Raw genomic sequence first — 15,252 nt, 5'->3', positions numbered from 1 at the left:
AGGTCCCCTCTTGGGGACTCGCTCTTCAAGAGCTCCCCCCTAAGCCAACAGTGGTTGACATTCGCACCCAAGCCTACCACCTCCCCAGTAGCCAGGAGGTCCGAAAGCACTACAAGCCGGGTCTCGTCACTCCCGGTGACAACCCCGCGTGCTTTTCCCACACCAGGAGTTGCAGCACGAGGTCCCGTTCCTCTCCAGCCATGCCACTGCACCGGCTTCCCCAGGACCGCTCTCCTCCAGCACTCGCGGCCAACTTGCCCGATGACATGCCGAAGCCTTACGAAGGTTTGCTAAGTTTTTGGGATCGCTCAGCCCACCCCAGAGACCTTCCCCCCCCCACATCCAACGGTGCCAAACTGCCCGTCCGTGGCCCCGGGCAGCACTTTGCGCTTCAAGGTGCCGGTGGGCTATTTGTCGTGTTGCTGTCTTCTCTGCAAACGCACGTAGCTGAGCCCCAGGCGCTGCTGAGCCTTGGTGAAGGCTCAGGGTTTCCTGACACCCCGTCCCCAGTGAGGGGGCAGAGGCTGTGAGGTGCTGAAGACCCACAGCGAAATCTTACACGAAACCCCAGATGCAATGCCCAGCAGATGTATTTTCAAGTGAGGAGCAAAGCAGCAAAAAGTCTGGAGTAAAAGACAACTCATGACTTCTCTCTCGCCCGTCAGTCAGCAGTGCATTACCATCCACGAAACCGATGGGGTGACGGGATGCAGATCCCCCCCCCCCCCGACCCCACCAGCACAACCTCAACGCCTGAGGAGCTGCGAGCCACCGCAGGCTGGGATTTCACCAGAGAAAAACTGCCTGCGGGACTTTTTCATGAAGCCCGTAAGGACTGTGTCACCGATAATGGTTCATTAGTACTAATTAGTACCTGCCACAGTCTGATGCAAAGGATCAGGCCTTTAACTGGCCTATAAAAGTAGCCTTTAACCCCAGAGCAGGGGGGCTCCCAGCCGCCGGACCCACCACGCGGAGGCTGCTGCACCTCGGGTGCTCCCACGCCGCTGCAGCTGCAGGTACGAGCGCAGGAGAGCGGGCTGGGAGCTTCGAGGGGTTATATTAACCCATCATTCCTCCCAAACAAAGCTTTAAAAAGTTATTTTCCGTGCACCTGAGAGGACAGAGATAAAGCAGCTTCTTCACCCCAAGAAAAGACGAAGGGTCAGAGCGTCGCTGTAAATTACTGCAGCAGCTAAATAACTTGGGATCCGCAGGCTCAGGGTCAGCTCACCGATTTTAAGTCAGGCTGATTTAGAGGAACGAGTTCAGGCGTACGGCAAATCAATGCTTCGCGCGCGGGAGGCATTCAAAAGCGACCGTGCAAACGTGCGGCGGCACCTGCAGCCTCCGCCGGTGCCGCCGCCGCCCCGCTGGAAGTGGCACCGACGTTGATCGCGACGGGAAAGAAAAGAAAGGAATTAATTCTGCTGAGCCGAACGCCAACGGTGGCAACAAGCTGTGACCTCTTCCTCCTCCTCTGCAGCCAGCCCGATGCACAGAGCCCAAAAAAGGGGTCGAAGGCTGAAAAGGAGTGAAGAGCCAAAAGAGTGGAGGTTGAGAAAAAAAGAGGGGCAGGAGGCTGAGGGAAAAGTAGAGGCTGAGAAAAAGTGGAGGCCAAGTAGAGGTGGGAGGCCAAAGGAAAAAGTTGAGCCTGAGAATAAGCTGAGACCGAAAATGCGTGGGAGGCACAGAAGTGGTGGGAAACAAAAAAGGGGTGGGAGGCTGAAGGAAAAGTAGAGGCTGAGAATGGGTGGGAGGCCCAAAAGAGGAAAGTAGAGGCTGAGAAGTGGAGGCCGAAAAGGGGTGGGAGGCCGAAACAGAAAGTAGAGGCTGTGGAAAAGTGAAGGCCCTAATGGGTGGGAGGCCCAAAAGTGGTGAGAGGCGGAGAAGAGGTGGGAAACTAAAGGAAAAGCACAGGCTGAGAAAAAGCAGAGATCGAAAACGGGTGGGAGGCCGATAGAAAAGCAGAGGCTGAAACAAAGCGGAGGCCAAAAGGGCTTGGGAGGCCCGAAAGTTGCGGGAGTCCAAAGGAAAGTTAGAGGTTGGGAAGCAGAGCCTCCGCGCCTGCGGCTGGCTGGGTCAGGATCGGTTGTTCTCCGGTTAAATTTCCCCAAGCGTAGCGGGATTTTAGGACGCTGCTCCTCGCCTCTCTCCGAGCTCGCCCCGCTCTCAACGCGCTCACGTTTGGCCTTTCGGTTTAGCCACCCATTTTGCCAACTTTTTAAAATGAGGATTTGCGCTTAAAGTCAGTGCTTTAAACTTGACCAGAGCCACCCTCGGCTCCCCTCCCTTCCTCCATATGTGCACAACTATTTTTTTTAATGCAGTCGGCAGCAGGGAAAGAGATGGAGGAGTGGCTGAGCAGTCGGCGCATATTCCCTGTGGATCGGTGCCCGGAGCCCTTCGGCAGCCACAGTCCTGCCAGACGACTCCATGTGAAGGGTGGCTCACGCTGTCTGCCTACCAGCAGCAGCAGCAAGGAACCAGTAATTATACTGGCTGGACCAACACCTGCTAGTGGTTTTGTCTTACACTGTTTGTGCAACCAAATAGGCTGCCAACAAAACAAAGATGTACTTAGTCTAAACAGGTGAAAACATGAAACAGGGAATGGAGCTGCAGCGTTTGTCCCATGACGCCTGTGTGCAACACATGCTGGGAAATGATTTTTGGTTTAGTCTGCAAGAAGGCTCCAAAAGCAGGTAAAAGCATTGCGTGCACTGAAAAGACAAGTCTTTGCTGTGGGAGGAGGGAAGAGGACTGCCCGTTCCCAGAGCCCAGCTCCTGGACCTGGCTTCGCACTGTGGTGCAGGACACACGAATGCTCTTTGCCGGGCTGCAACACCAGCACCAAAAAAGCCTGGCTTGCTGGTAGCACGGCCAGAAGAGTCCTGCTAAACCGGGCATCCCGCACAGGATGGCACGCAGGACCACCCAGGGCTGCCTGCACATTGGAGCTGCTCCCAAAAAAGCAGCGAGTCAGTTTAGAGCAGAATTGCCCATTCCCACGCCAGGCTCTCCATGGGCAGGGGACCGGACCCTCGCACGGCCTTTCTCACTCACAGAGCTGGAGCTCAGGAGCGAGGTGGGAAGAGGAGAGCAAATACCCCAAAGGACCAAGGGCAAAGACCCCAAAGGAGCACTCGGGCCGGCCTCAGCCTTCGCTGCCTTTCTGCAAGGCAGGAAAGCCAGGCTCAGCTCCTAACTGCACCAAGTCACACCCGAGAGATGCTCCCCCGTCGGCAGATGGGATTTATTGTAGATGATTCGTCCTGGAATAAAAACATCAGCCCCACCTCTTGCAGTCTATTTACTGAAAGCCACTAAACATTAAACAGAGGCAGAAAGTGTATCCCAGCAACATCTGGAATTTATCCCGTCCTCCTTCTGGAAGAAAAAAAAATTAAAAAAAAAAATCACACCCTATTCTTTTTGAGAAAGAAAACTGATTATATAGAATTATAATGCTGGAAGAAGATAGAGAAGAGTGGAGATTTTCTTTGAAACGTGGTTTGGACAATTAAAAAGGGATCGTTTCAAAGCAGCAGCAAATCCTATTTCAGCTTTTTCCGCCCTGTCTCACAGCGCCAGGCTTTCCTCCCATGTGTTGCCTAAGACACTCTTAGGAAAGCAACAGAGTTTTTTCATCCTTGTAAGACCTTTAGTAAGCTAGAAAGAAAACCAGCTCTAAGTCCTAACTGGTTGAAGATATACCACATAAAAAAATTACTCTCCCAATTCCTGCCAACAAGATTCAGAGGAGCCTTGTTTTCTATGGAGAAAAGCTACTTGGGGACCAGCTTTCCAAAAGAGGATGGGTCAGTCTTTACCCAAGAGAGCCGACACTGTCTCTCCAGACAGAAGAACGGAAAGGCTTTAAATATAGAAACAGGAAAGACTATCTGGATTAATATGAGGATGCAAGGTCAAAAGGCGATATCCTCCACTTCCTCAGGCTCCCCATCCCAGAACGGCTGGGTAACAGCCCCACAGCATCGCCTGGCCCTGGCCACTACTGGGGAAGCCTCAGTTCAGAGGGAAACCGTCCCCAGCCTTCTCCAAGGGGAGAAGCAAAGCAGTTGCTTTCACACCAAGCCCCCAGAAGTGCCTCCAGCGACTAAATTACCCAACAACTTAAATTATCCGCATTGATCAGCCTGGAAAACAAAGCTGCAGCTCTTGGCACGTGCACAGTTCGGAGGGTACAGCTGCACGAGTTCTGCATTTTTCACCTGCAAGTCGTTACAAGGATAGTAGGAGAAGCCCCTTCCCCTGCCCAGCCCTGACACTGGGTGGCTGAGGGACAGACCGAAGGGGAAACACAGGCGAGAGGAACCCACTGCTCCAGACACCTTACAGACAAAGCAGAGCCTCAGCAAATGACAGGTATGTCCGAATTTGCGAACGAGGCCAAGGCTGTTCCTAGAACAAGTCCCATTACTCGGGGTCCTCAACTCCCATCTCCTTGGCTGTGTGTGGACTGGATGCAGGATTTCATCAGGACGTTAAAGCTCAGAAGCTGTAAAATCACTGTGCAAAAAACCAATTATACCTATTTTTGTAACAGCCAATTTAAGCTTGTATTTAGGTCCCCTCACATACCCCTACGTTACATAAAGCATTTCTTCCACTTGAAATGTAGCCTTATAAAGGCCATTTTGCTTAATTTAATAGATGCTTAATGTGGGTCTGCAAATCTCTAGAAGCGTAACCAAGGAAGACACATGGCTGCAAGATACAGCGCGATCCCTTCCCGAGCGAACAGAAGGAACAGGAGAGGATGAAAAGCATCTCCAAAATCCATGAACCTGCTGCGACTGGAGTGCACTTGTGGTCTGAAGAGCAGCAAAACCCCATGGTCAAGTCAAAACAGAAATTCCTGAACATCGGCACGCGGCTGTTAACCCACTCAAGACCAGCCAGCGCTCTGCAGGCTGCACAGCAGGACAGATCCTTCCCTCGCTGCACAACCAAATTAGCTGAGCTGAGCCCACTCAGGCATGCTTCCCTCAGATTTGAAAGAGCTACTTTCTAAACCTAAATTAAATAAATGCAGTCATCTTTTTTCTTTTTTTTTTTTTTAAAAAAAAGCTGCACTAATAAAAAGCTCACAGTGAATCTATTAAATTGAGGCTGTCCATTAAGTTTATTGTTCCTTACAATTCAGGCCTGGATGGCAAGTCAGTAGATGTTGAAAAGTATTTATCAAGAAAACCCATGAGAATGATGAGGATTAAAAGCTATCAGCAAGACAGAATACATTTGTAACCCCATAGTTTGCTCTGTGCCTCACTGGGAGCATGCAGGACCCCCATCAAAGACCTCTGCCCCCTCTCCTTATTCTTGAGCCGATCTCTGGCACATCAGTCAACAGGACAGCCTTCACCTGCATTCACAGCAAAAGCTGGAAAAGGTGAAATTTGTATATACTGCTATGAATAAGTCACACTAGAGAAATATAAAATGTTCATTGCATTACACACCAGTGATCAGTATCATTAAGTGTTACGCACCTCGTGTGTGTCTGAGCACGCTGGAGAGGGAGACACTGAACTCGAAAACGCATCTTCCAATTCAAGCAAAGTCCCATTACAGTAATGTAAGTGTAACAATAAAAGTGAGATCTCAGTTTATTATATGGGAAATTATTGCAATTCAAGCTAATTTTACTCCGAATTGCGTGAAACAAGCGTCCATAAATCATGCTGTTCCTTAACTCTCCTAAGGGCAGCACCTAGCAGACTAAGGTACTTTTCAGAGCGTGGTGCTAAAGAGCCTAATCTGTATATGCTACGTTATTGAAGCCAAGAGACCACCCTTGGTAATAACGGAATAACGGTGGAAAGAATGAAAAAAAAAAAAAAACACGGAAAGAGCAGGACCTGCTCCTCCAGGAACGCAGCTGAGACCTCTGCCTTCAGCGGAGGCGAGCCCTTGCAGCCCAGGGGACACCGACACTCTCCGGCTCTCGAGGAACCGGGTCTCACTGCACTGATACTTGTGCAAAGAGCACAAAATCCAGCCCGGTTTCAAGTCTGGAGCGTGCACCAAGAACAAGCCCAAGCCTGGGTCCTTTAAGGTGCTGAGCCGTGGGTTTCAGCCCCGCGGCTCTAGCAGCCAGCCAGTACCCTCAGCACCGTGGGAAACGCAGCACGGGAGGGTGCAGGAGGCTCGGCTTCGCTTTGGGGAGGGATTTTTTGTTTTTGTAAGAAATAACAATATTAATCATAACATTAAACAGAAACCGCTAAGGGGGAGAACGTCCAAGCTCGCTCAGCCCAGAGCCCAACCTGCAGCAGACCCGCCAGCAGCGGCCGCAGCAGGCAGCTCCCCCGGGACTCGTCCTCGGCAGCCGAAGCCACGGGTGCGTCGCACACGGACGGAGCAGGCGGTGAGCAGATTCAGGAGGACGGTTGTAGGGACTCGGGCTTGGAAATGTTAGTCTTAACGCTCAGCGGTTAGACGTCTTTTGGGAATTCGTCCAAATGGCACTGCTTCCTTCCCACTTGCCCTGCAGGTAAATCTAGCATGTGGCTTACACAATCTGTTGACTTAAATAAAGCAAGGGCAGAAGAAGAAAGCTGTTCAGACATCAGGAGAGGCTCATCAGTCCTTTGGGCAAAAGTCTGGGTCACTTCCCCCTGCGCAGCGTGCTCGGTGCGTCGGCCAGGGCCCCGTCTCCCTCCGTGAGACCAGGTCCAGCGAGGGTGCAGCGGAAACGGTCGCAGCGCTCAGAACGTCAGCAGGAGGGCAACAGCGACACGTTGCCAAATTCCTCCATATTTCTTGGCCAGCACCGACGCTTTAAATTCAATTTACAGAGATTTGAGTCCGTGAGCTCTCTGCTCCAGTCAAGTCCTTTGAAATCAAAGACAAGCCAGCAGTGACCACACGAATCTCCCAGGGCTCGGGCAGACGGGGCTACAGTCGCGTCCAAACCTCACGGCGCTGGTCCACCTGTGCCTCCGGAGTGACGCTCGTCCATCCTGCGGACGTGGGATGTTTCTAAAGCACTGGGAGACCACCGCGTGCTCCGCAAGGGCAAGATCTTGTTGGATACACGTATCTCAGGTGCAAAACCGGCTGCGGCGTGCAAGACTGACAGTAAGCAGGGACTGGCAGTACGCGGTCCGGAGCGAGCCCGCCAGCCGCCCTCATCCACACGCCTCAGGAACTCTTCTTGCCCCTGCTCTTTTCTGAAGGAGGCTCAAACTCCTTCTCAGGATCAACTCAGGCACCCAAGTGCCAGCCCTGGGGCCCAGCTCCTCCACTCGTGAGCAAGGCAGGAGCAAAGTGCCTCCCCCAAAGTAAAAGACTAAAATCCGAACAAAGCAATTCCGACGGGGCTGTTTTGTTATCAGAGTTATGAACGGGAAAATTAATAATTCTCACAATGAGTGAAATGGGACAGAAGCAGAGGAAAGCTACTTGTAAGATGCAGGTTGTCTTCCCTCTGAGATTTTAAAGCACCAAAGATGCATTTGGATTGAAAACCGACTTGCCTGACCACCGCTGACTCTACTAAGAAGTTGCACAGCCGTTCTGCCTGGCGTGCAAACGAAAAACCCTACCACTGATCATCAACGGCAAGTTAATTAAGCATTAGGCCAAATTCTGCATGTAAAGCATATAATGACCGAGGTCTGCAACAGCCAGACTTTGCTACTACAAATACTCATAGTGCAAGTTCACGTCTCAATCTCAAGGAAGGTAGAAGAAACCACCGTCGCAGTTACGATGGTGAGCTCCTCAGGAGGCAAGCTAGACACTCAACCCAACTCTCCTATCAGACCTATGTTAACATTTAAATAGGACCTACTGTCGTGATCTTTAGCAATGAGCAGATGTGGTTTTGAGTAATGGTTAGTGTTACTTAACCGGTTATATTCACTAATGTAATTGACACCTATTCCATCATCCTTAATACACCCACTTCTTTCTCCGATACCATAAATAGATTAGAAAAGTTTCTGCAGATGGCCATGACCCCATTTGTTTGTGCACTTAGCCATGTATGAATCACTCTTGGCTTGTAGCAGCACTCTGGAATTACTGAAAGATAACTAGTCGGCACAGACACCAATAAATGAATCATGCTTTCCACAAGACCAAACCTTTGGGCTTTTACAGACTCCAATTACAAAGTAAGAAGAAAAGAACAAAGAAATTACTCAGTCTATTTGCACAAAGTCATGCAGAGTTGATTCATAGTTTTACAGAATTATTACTGACAATCATTTGTAGGGGGTTAGAGTAACAAACCAGCTACTTAACATACTGGACAGAATGAAGAGATGGAAAAAAATCCCCAAACCACGTCCTGCATATATTCTTGAAAAGTAGTATTGATTTTTGTGCAAGTACGTCTTTTCATTCTTGGTATGCTCCAAGCCTGGGGGTTAATCAGCTTTCATTCTCCAAGGCTAAATTCTGCTTTGCTGGGTTGCTTGGGCCAAGTTTGCAAATGTGGGAAATCCTGTTGCACCTGCTGAAGTGCACAAACTTCACGCCAGCAAACCATCACAGGTATAATTCCTCAGCACTGCGGGCACGAGCAGGGTCTCCTGAACGGATCGGAGAACTGCCATGTGCAAAAGCACTTGCCTTTCTAAATGCACATTTTTGAATGTATACTGCAAGTGAAAAATTAGCCAGTCCGAGGCATTTTATTAAAGATAAGCGCGAGACTGAATACACTGAACACAAATGTGTGAACCATTTGAAAGTACTGTGGACATCCACCAACCCTGACAACTTGTGAGGCAAGTTTCAAAATATGTGCAAGGTATCTTCACGTAACGCCACAGCCTGTGACAACACTAACTTACACCACACAGAGAAAAACACACCCTCTTCTAGACGGAGCATAAGCCTAGTCTTGTATCAATGAGAAACTGGAAGTCTGACTACTTGGAGAAAAAAAGGGGATACTGCATCGATTACGACCTTAGCAATGCTATCTTGCTGTACACAGTGAAAAAGTAGCATTAAATTAAAAAAATGTAAAGGTGACGGTGGACTTGGTGCCAACCTGAGCCTGCAATACGCACCAGTGCCCTGGCTGTATCATCTCTAAGCGTGACGGCTAAATTTACAAGTCTCAGGGCCACACAGCCTCACATGCTCCAAATCAGCATCCTGTACCAGAGAGATATGCAGAATAACAAGGAAAATGTCCAACTGAACAAAATCACTGACAGTTAGGAAAAGGATGAAAGTTAAACGTATATGCGATGCTATTTGTCTAAGGCCTTACAGTGATGCTACCCTTTACATGTAACTGAAGACCCAACTTCATGGCTAATTTAGCTTGCAAATGAAACGTGTGCCCTCTTCTACACACCAGCTGAACTTGGTCCACAAGCAGAGAGCTGCCAGCCTGGTACGGCTTAGTCACAGCTCAGGAGAGGCCAAAAACAGCACCAGAACAGCTACCACACAGCTCTAAATCAGTTTGGGAAAACTTGCTTATTTGTCCTCACTCTTAAGGCTGCTGATTTCCCAAGAGAGGTATAAACCCTACTCCAAACTGGCTACAAGAAGGAAAGATGCTATGCAAGATTTAAATGAAAACCTTAATAAACATTCCCAATTCCTACCCTCTCTCCTACTCTACCCATACTACATAAATTAATGCAACAAGCTCTCTTGTATAAGAATACGTAGGCGACAACAACCTTCTCCCTCCAACGAGAGTTTATCTGAGGATGTGCTGTAGATAGAAGGGGAAGAAAAAGGTTCCCAATAGCACCGCTACACCAGCACCAGCTTGTCTTTAGAAAGCTGGAGTCACCAGAATCAAGGCCTTCACGTGCAACCCAAGACTAAAAGGACGCATGTGCTAAACAGTAGTGTGTCCTTTAGAAGGAAAAAAAAAGCTAAATCAGGGACCTCCAATATTAGGTGGATGCTTAGATAAATACCGTACAACATACCGCAGCAAAAATGCTAATGCAAGTTTAGGTTTCACACTGCAGGTATTTCAAAAGATCTGCAAAGCTTTGATATTTAACATCTCTACTAATTTCCTTTTTGGTGTAATCATAAATTTACCATAGTAGCCAAAAGATCTGGGATGAACTACAAGTTCTAGCTGGCTCGGAAGCCAGTAAGAATAATGTGTGCTGTTACTATTTTCTCTCAAAACATACCTCTGCAAAACTGACTTAAAATGAGAAAAGAAATTGTGAAACTGTCATTACAAAGAAGCATTTAAAATGCAGATCAAAGTGCTGCCTTAGAAGCTGTATTCCTTGCCAAATCATCAAAGCTCTCTTTACTCTCAATAGCTCCCCAAATCCTCTGATTTGGATGATAAACTCCTACAGCTGAAATTTATCTGCTTTAAAAAAAAAAAAAAAACCAAACAAAAAGCCCAAACCCCACTACTCCTTTCCTCTGGTTACCCACTACTTCACTAACCGGTTCATTTTGAACTCCTTTCTTCTCTTAGTAAATCAATTAACTTTCACAAATGTGTTTATGCCTGCACACACACAGACAGTAGAAAACTTGTCAGCTCTCAGAGGTGTATACATACACGGTCTCACCCTGCAAGCACCGAAGTGCTAACAGCTCAGGTAGCTGTTCCTGCCACCGCGGCACTGTGCTGAACGCCGGTATTGCTGTTACACCGCTCCACTACACCCTGCGCTCACGCACCGCTCCTGAAGGACCTCCAGGACCACTAGTACGTTTAGTGCAGCAAGGAAGCAGCAATGCAGCAGCCCACACAATCAGCTCTGAAAGACAGAGATGATGGGTCAGATCCTGCTCTCGCGGAGGAGAGCCTTGTGCCGAAATCCTCCTCTGGCCACGCTGCGTGCAGCCAGAACAAGTCTCTGATGTGTTTCCTCACCTGGGATCTGCCCAAGTGACCTACCTTCTGCTACCCAAAATAATTATAAAATAATCACCCGGCAGTTTAGCTACACAGACGGGAAGAACACTGCATAAAACATCCCCGTCGACATTAACGATCCCTTTGCTTTATGGACGTCTGGGAGCGTGCTCATGGTGTGAACCAAGTTTCCACTTAATTGCAGCAAAGTGGCCCTTGTGCCTCCCTCCTCGCGAGCTTTCCAGCCAGGCTTTATTACTTTGATGAAACACGCCAACAACAGATGCGCTGCGTATCAGAGAACTTGAGGGATCTGATAAGACAAACCGCACACCACGCACGGGATCTCCTTCCAGGAAGCAAACTGGTAGTCAGTTTTTTCATGAAACACCATTGCAAATAAATGACCTTTTTTAGCTAATTAGGGTTACCAAATCCTGAGAGCTGCTATTACCTGAAACAAGACCAACAGACATGACTGTACAATGAGTTACTCAGGAAAGAAGCTGGATTGTAATTACTGTCTATTAGTGACACCATGTATTTTGGTACTTCCCTTGGAAAGGTCTCCTCACGTCTATCCATTTATAATTTAGGTTTACAAACTCATTCTAAAACTGGATTTATCTAGCCACCAACTCTCAGCCGGGGAAATCTAAAAATATTGGTATATTTGGTGAGCAACAGCAAATAAAAATAAGTAAGAAAATACATTTGTAGGTACTCTTCTCTCCACCTGCAAAGGAAGCAGCGGTAGCTCGGCTCATTCAATATCCTGAAAATTCAGAGGTGATCCCAGACCCTACCTTGGGAATTCCTGGCGTTAAGGAAAGCAATATGGTTGCTGTTTCCCACACACCCTTCAGTGCCAGTCCTCTCACAATCAGGATCTGAAAACATACTACTAAATAAAACGAAGGCAAGCCAAAGGCTTATTCAGGGGGTAGAGGACACCTTCATGGCAGAGGGTAACAGGACATACTGTGTCGAACATCCTCCTCTGAATATACCCTGATACTGATGGAGAAGGAAGAATTAGCCATGTCACTTTGCATTATATACAATCACCTCCGATTCCACAGGATCACCTCTGGTGCCGTGTGTGCCCGTCCTGCCGCGCAGCACAACGCAACCCAGGTGTTCACCCAGAGGAGAAAACCAAAGTTTGACTTTTTTCCCTCCATTTCCTCCTCTGTGTCTTTTCATTCTCCCGTTCAACACTGATTATAAAACACTGAGATTAAAATCACCGCCTGAGGGCACAAAAGAAAACCGTAATTTTAAGACCCCTGTGCTCTCAGGCTCAGGGAACCAGGACTTTCCCTGCTGCCCCGGGCACGAGAGGTGGGACCCGCGGAGCTGGGACCGCAGACCGCCGGGGTCCCCGGGGACGGCCGAGGGCACATGCAGACGGTTCTCAGGCCACCCTAAGGAAAAGCCATCCGTGCTCTGCTCGGGTCGCACCTCGGGACGCTGGTCTCGGCGGAAAGCAGCGCTTCTCACAAACGCACGGCCAGAGCCAGACACGGGGAACTCCTCGGTTTAGCTGAAGTCAAACTGAGATGCCACAAACGGAACACACTCTGTGCAAACACTCTCCAGCTCGCTGAAACGCTGGCAGCAGCTCTGGCTTCCCTCCATGTCCCTACCTCCTGGAGGAAAACTTGGGGGGGGGGGGGGGGAAAGAAGTACATGGTTATTATCCACTCTACCCTGGAAGAAGCCGTAACTGCCGTTGACACGGCGTCAGGAAAGAAACGTATCTGCCAAAAAAGCAGTCTGAAGTGGAAAGGAGACGTGATCCCTGGTTGAGCCATCTGCGTTCGGTTTGTTATTAAACCAAAGAATGTGAAAACCTAGAAGTCCTCACTTGGACGGAAACCCGCTCTCACGGTTCGCTCGCCCCAGCCCTCCACCGGCCGAGGGAACGGCCTCCTCTCCTCGGGGAGAAGCGAGGACCCCTCTTAAAACTCCCCAACGCCTCGGCTAACGTGACTGCACGAGCAAAGCCTCCGCCGAGGGCCACCCAGCCCCGAGGGGGACCTGAAGCCGTCCTCTCGCGGGGATGCTCGGGGGCCCGCGGAGGCAGGACCCCCAGCCTTGGCACCCGTAACCCTCGGTAAGACGTCCCCACGGGGGGCGAAGCGGCCCCGGCACAGGCGGGAGGTCCCCCCCGTGGGTCGGTTCCCACCGACCCAGCCGGCGGCAGGACCCCAGCCACCCGGGGCGAGCGAGCGGGGAAGCCGTCGGGGAGGCAGGCAGGCCGCCTCGCTCCGCTCCCCGCGCCAAATAATTAGTTATTTGCAGACTCTTCCGCCACGACAATCACCCCTGACCTCTTTCACCCGGCCGAAGCGATTAGAGACCACTGCCGCAGACGTCTGGCTGCTTAACGCCGCCCGGCATATTGGCACTACAGCCCAGGCGGCGGCAGGCGAGACTCCGCGCCCCCGCCCCCAAAAAGCCCTTTTCTAATCCTAATCTGGGAGCGCCACGCACAGAAACCAGCTGCTTCCTCCACCGCAGCGCCGCAGCCTGCCGTACGGAATAGAGCCTGCAAAGAAATATTTTTGGGGATCAGTTGTGCAGTTAACTTAATTAGAGGGTTAAATTACAAGAGTTTACAGTTATGCCACTTTCCCGAAGCATTCCTGCGTGGCAACTTTTGGCTAGAAAATTAAACGGCATCTGGTGGTAGCTGCCCTGAGGTTCCCTCAAAGTCGTATTAGAAAGACAAATAAAACCAAGCGACTGGAGAGGGGAAAAAGCTGTATAATGAATTCATCTCGGGGAGGCTCGACTCCATCCTTTCCACCGAACCCAGGTGGAGGAAGCGATCAGGTAACAGCCCCTGCAGTGCAACCAAAGCCCTCCTGCAGCACCGAGGTGAGCTAAGGCTGCCCGCCATCGGCAGGAAATAAATAAATGGTGTTGGCGATAAAGAAACCTAGCTGAAAACGAAATAAGGAAGAGCAGCATTAAGGGAGCTCGACCCACGGCTCCCGGGAGCTAAGGGGAACTCGGCGCCCGAGCGTCAGGACCCCAGAGCTGCGCGGCTGACGCAGGGGGACGGGCGCAGCGCTGGCAGGGGACGAGCTGGGGAAGGACCTCGGGAGCCGGATGGCATCAGGGACGAGGCTCCCGCGACACCCGTCCGAATTCAGGCAAGGTGTCCTCCACCGTACTTCACTCACAGCCTCTCACACCCGCCCCATCCGTAACTGGCACCTGCCTACTACCAAGCCTTTCACACGCTGAAAAAAAGGGGGAAAAAATTGTAAAATACATTATTTCTAAAAAGTCAGGGAACGAAATTAAAAGCCTGAGTTGCTCCAGCAAGACCTCACGCCAAGAGTTAGACTGGAAGAGAAGCTTTTTCTTCAAAAGGCATTACACATTTTAATTCACAACTTTTATCATAACCATAAGCCTTGATCAGACACAAAGTAAAGTCTCTCATCCTTGCAATTCTGTGGGACACGGTTTATGTTCACCAACCGGCTGACACAAAAAAGAACTGTATCTTCATTATTTATACACTGCTATTGGTATGCACATCTAGCCCGGCCTGTTAAAGTCAGGAAAGAATAATGGTCTGTTCAGTAGCAGTAGTGTTAATAAAATCAGGCAAATCCAGCTTAGTTTTGTCTGAACACGAATGAGATTAAATCAAGATTAAATGTGCATACAGTACAAAGGGTATGGTTTATGCTAAAATTCAGAACGAACGCATTTTAGTACCCGGTATACAAATGCCTACAGACCTTCTCCAGGACTCAGACACCTGAATTAAACAACGATGAAACTGGAGAAAGCGAAGGCAGATGACGCTGGACAAAAGCCATCCAAAATACCAAGGGACAGATGCCGGCTCTAAAATACTGCTCTGCAACCCCGCTGGAGGTAACGGGGCAAATCCTGCGCTAGCAGAAACAGGCACAGCTCAGCTGACTTTCCCCTCCACGCACCGAGCGCGAGCCCGCTCCATCGCAGTGCCAGGAATATATGCAAAATCGAGACTCTTTCCCAAGTTTTCATTTTGGGCCATTTTGCATGAGTCTGTGCAGGGCTTAGATTCCACGGCACAGAACAAGGTGTTAAGCGGGGGTACAATCCTGACAACCCACCCAGCCCGGGAAGCCCTGAAAACCTTCCCTTTATACGGAAAATACCATTCGCTTTAAATTGCCAGAGAAACCAACCCATTTCTCTTTCCTCAGCAATATTTTTTCCTCTCACTTCCACGCGCCTCATTTCCAAGAGGGAAAGAGCAAACAGAAAAGTAGTGGATATTTAGGTCAGGCACCGTACTCGCTGCTACGCTGCGAGGATTGAAAAATACTACTAAAAAAAAAGGCAAACAGCCCCTCATAGCAAAAAGCCCCCAGGGGCTGGAGGCGTGGGGGGGG

General features: G+C 49.7%; 1 protein-coding gene across 1 annotated transcript in view; it reads right to left on the bottom strand.

Moving 5' to 3' along the window:
- PMEPA1 (prostate transmembrane protein, androgen induced 1) overlaps positions 1-15,252 on the bottom strand; it is a 45,950-nt gene that overhangs the window by 30,185 nt on the left and 513 nt on the right. The gene's annotated exons all lie outside the window — the stretch shown is intronic.

This window comes from Haliaeetus leucocephalus, unplaced genomic scaffold (genome assembly GCF_000737465.1).
Source record: "Haliaeetus leucocephalus isolate CR32 unplaced genomic scaffold, Haliaeetus_leucocephalus-4.0 Scaffold273, whole genome shotgun sequence".
Taxonomy (NCBI): Eukaryota; Metazoa; Chordata; class Aves; order Accipitriformes; family Accipitridae; genus Haliaeetus; species Haliaeetus leucocephalus.
The sequence above is the reverse complement of the archived record's forward strand: the minus strand, read 5'-3'. Positions and strand labels throughout refer to the sequence as shown.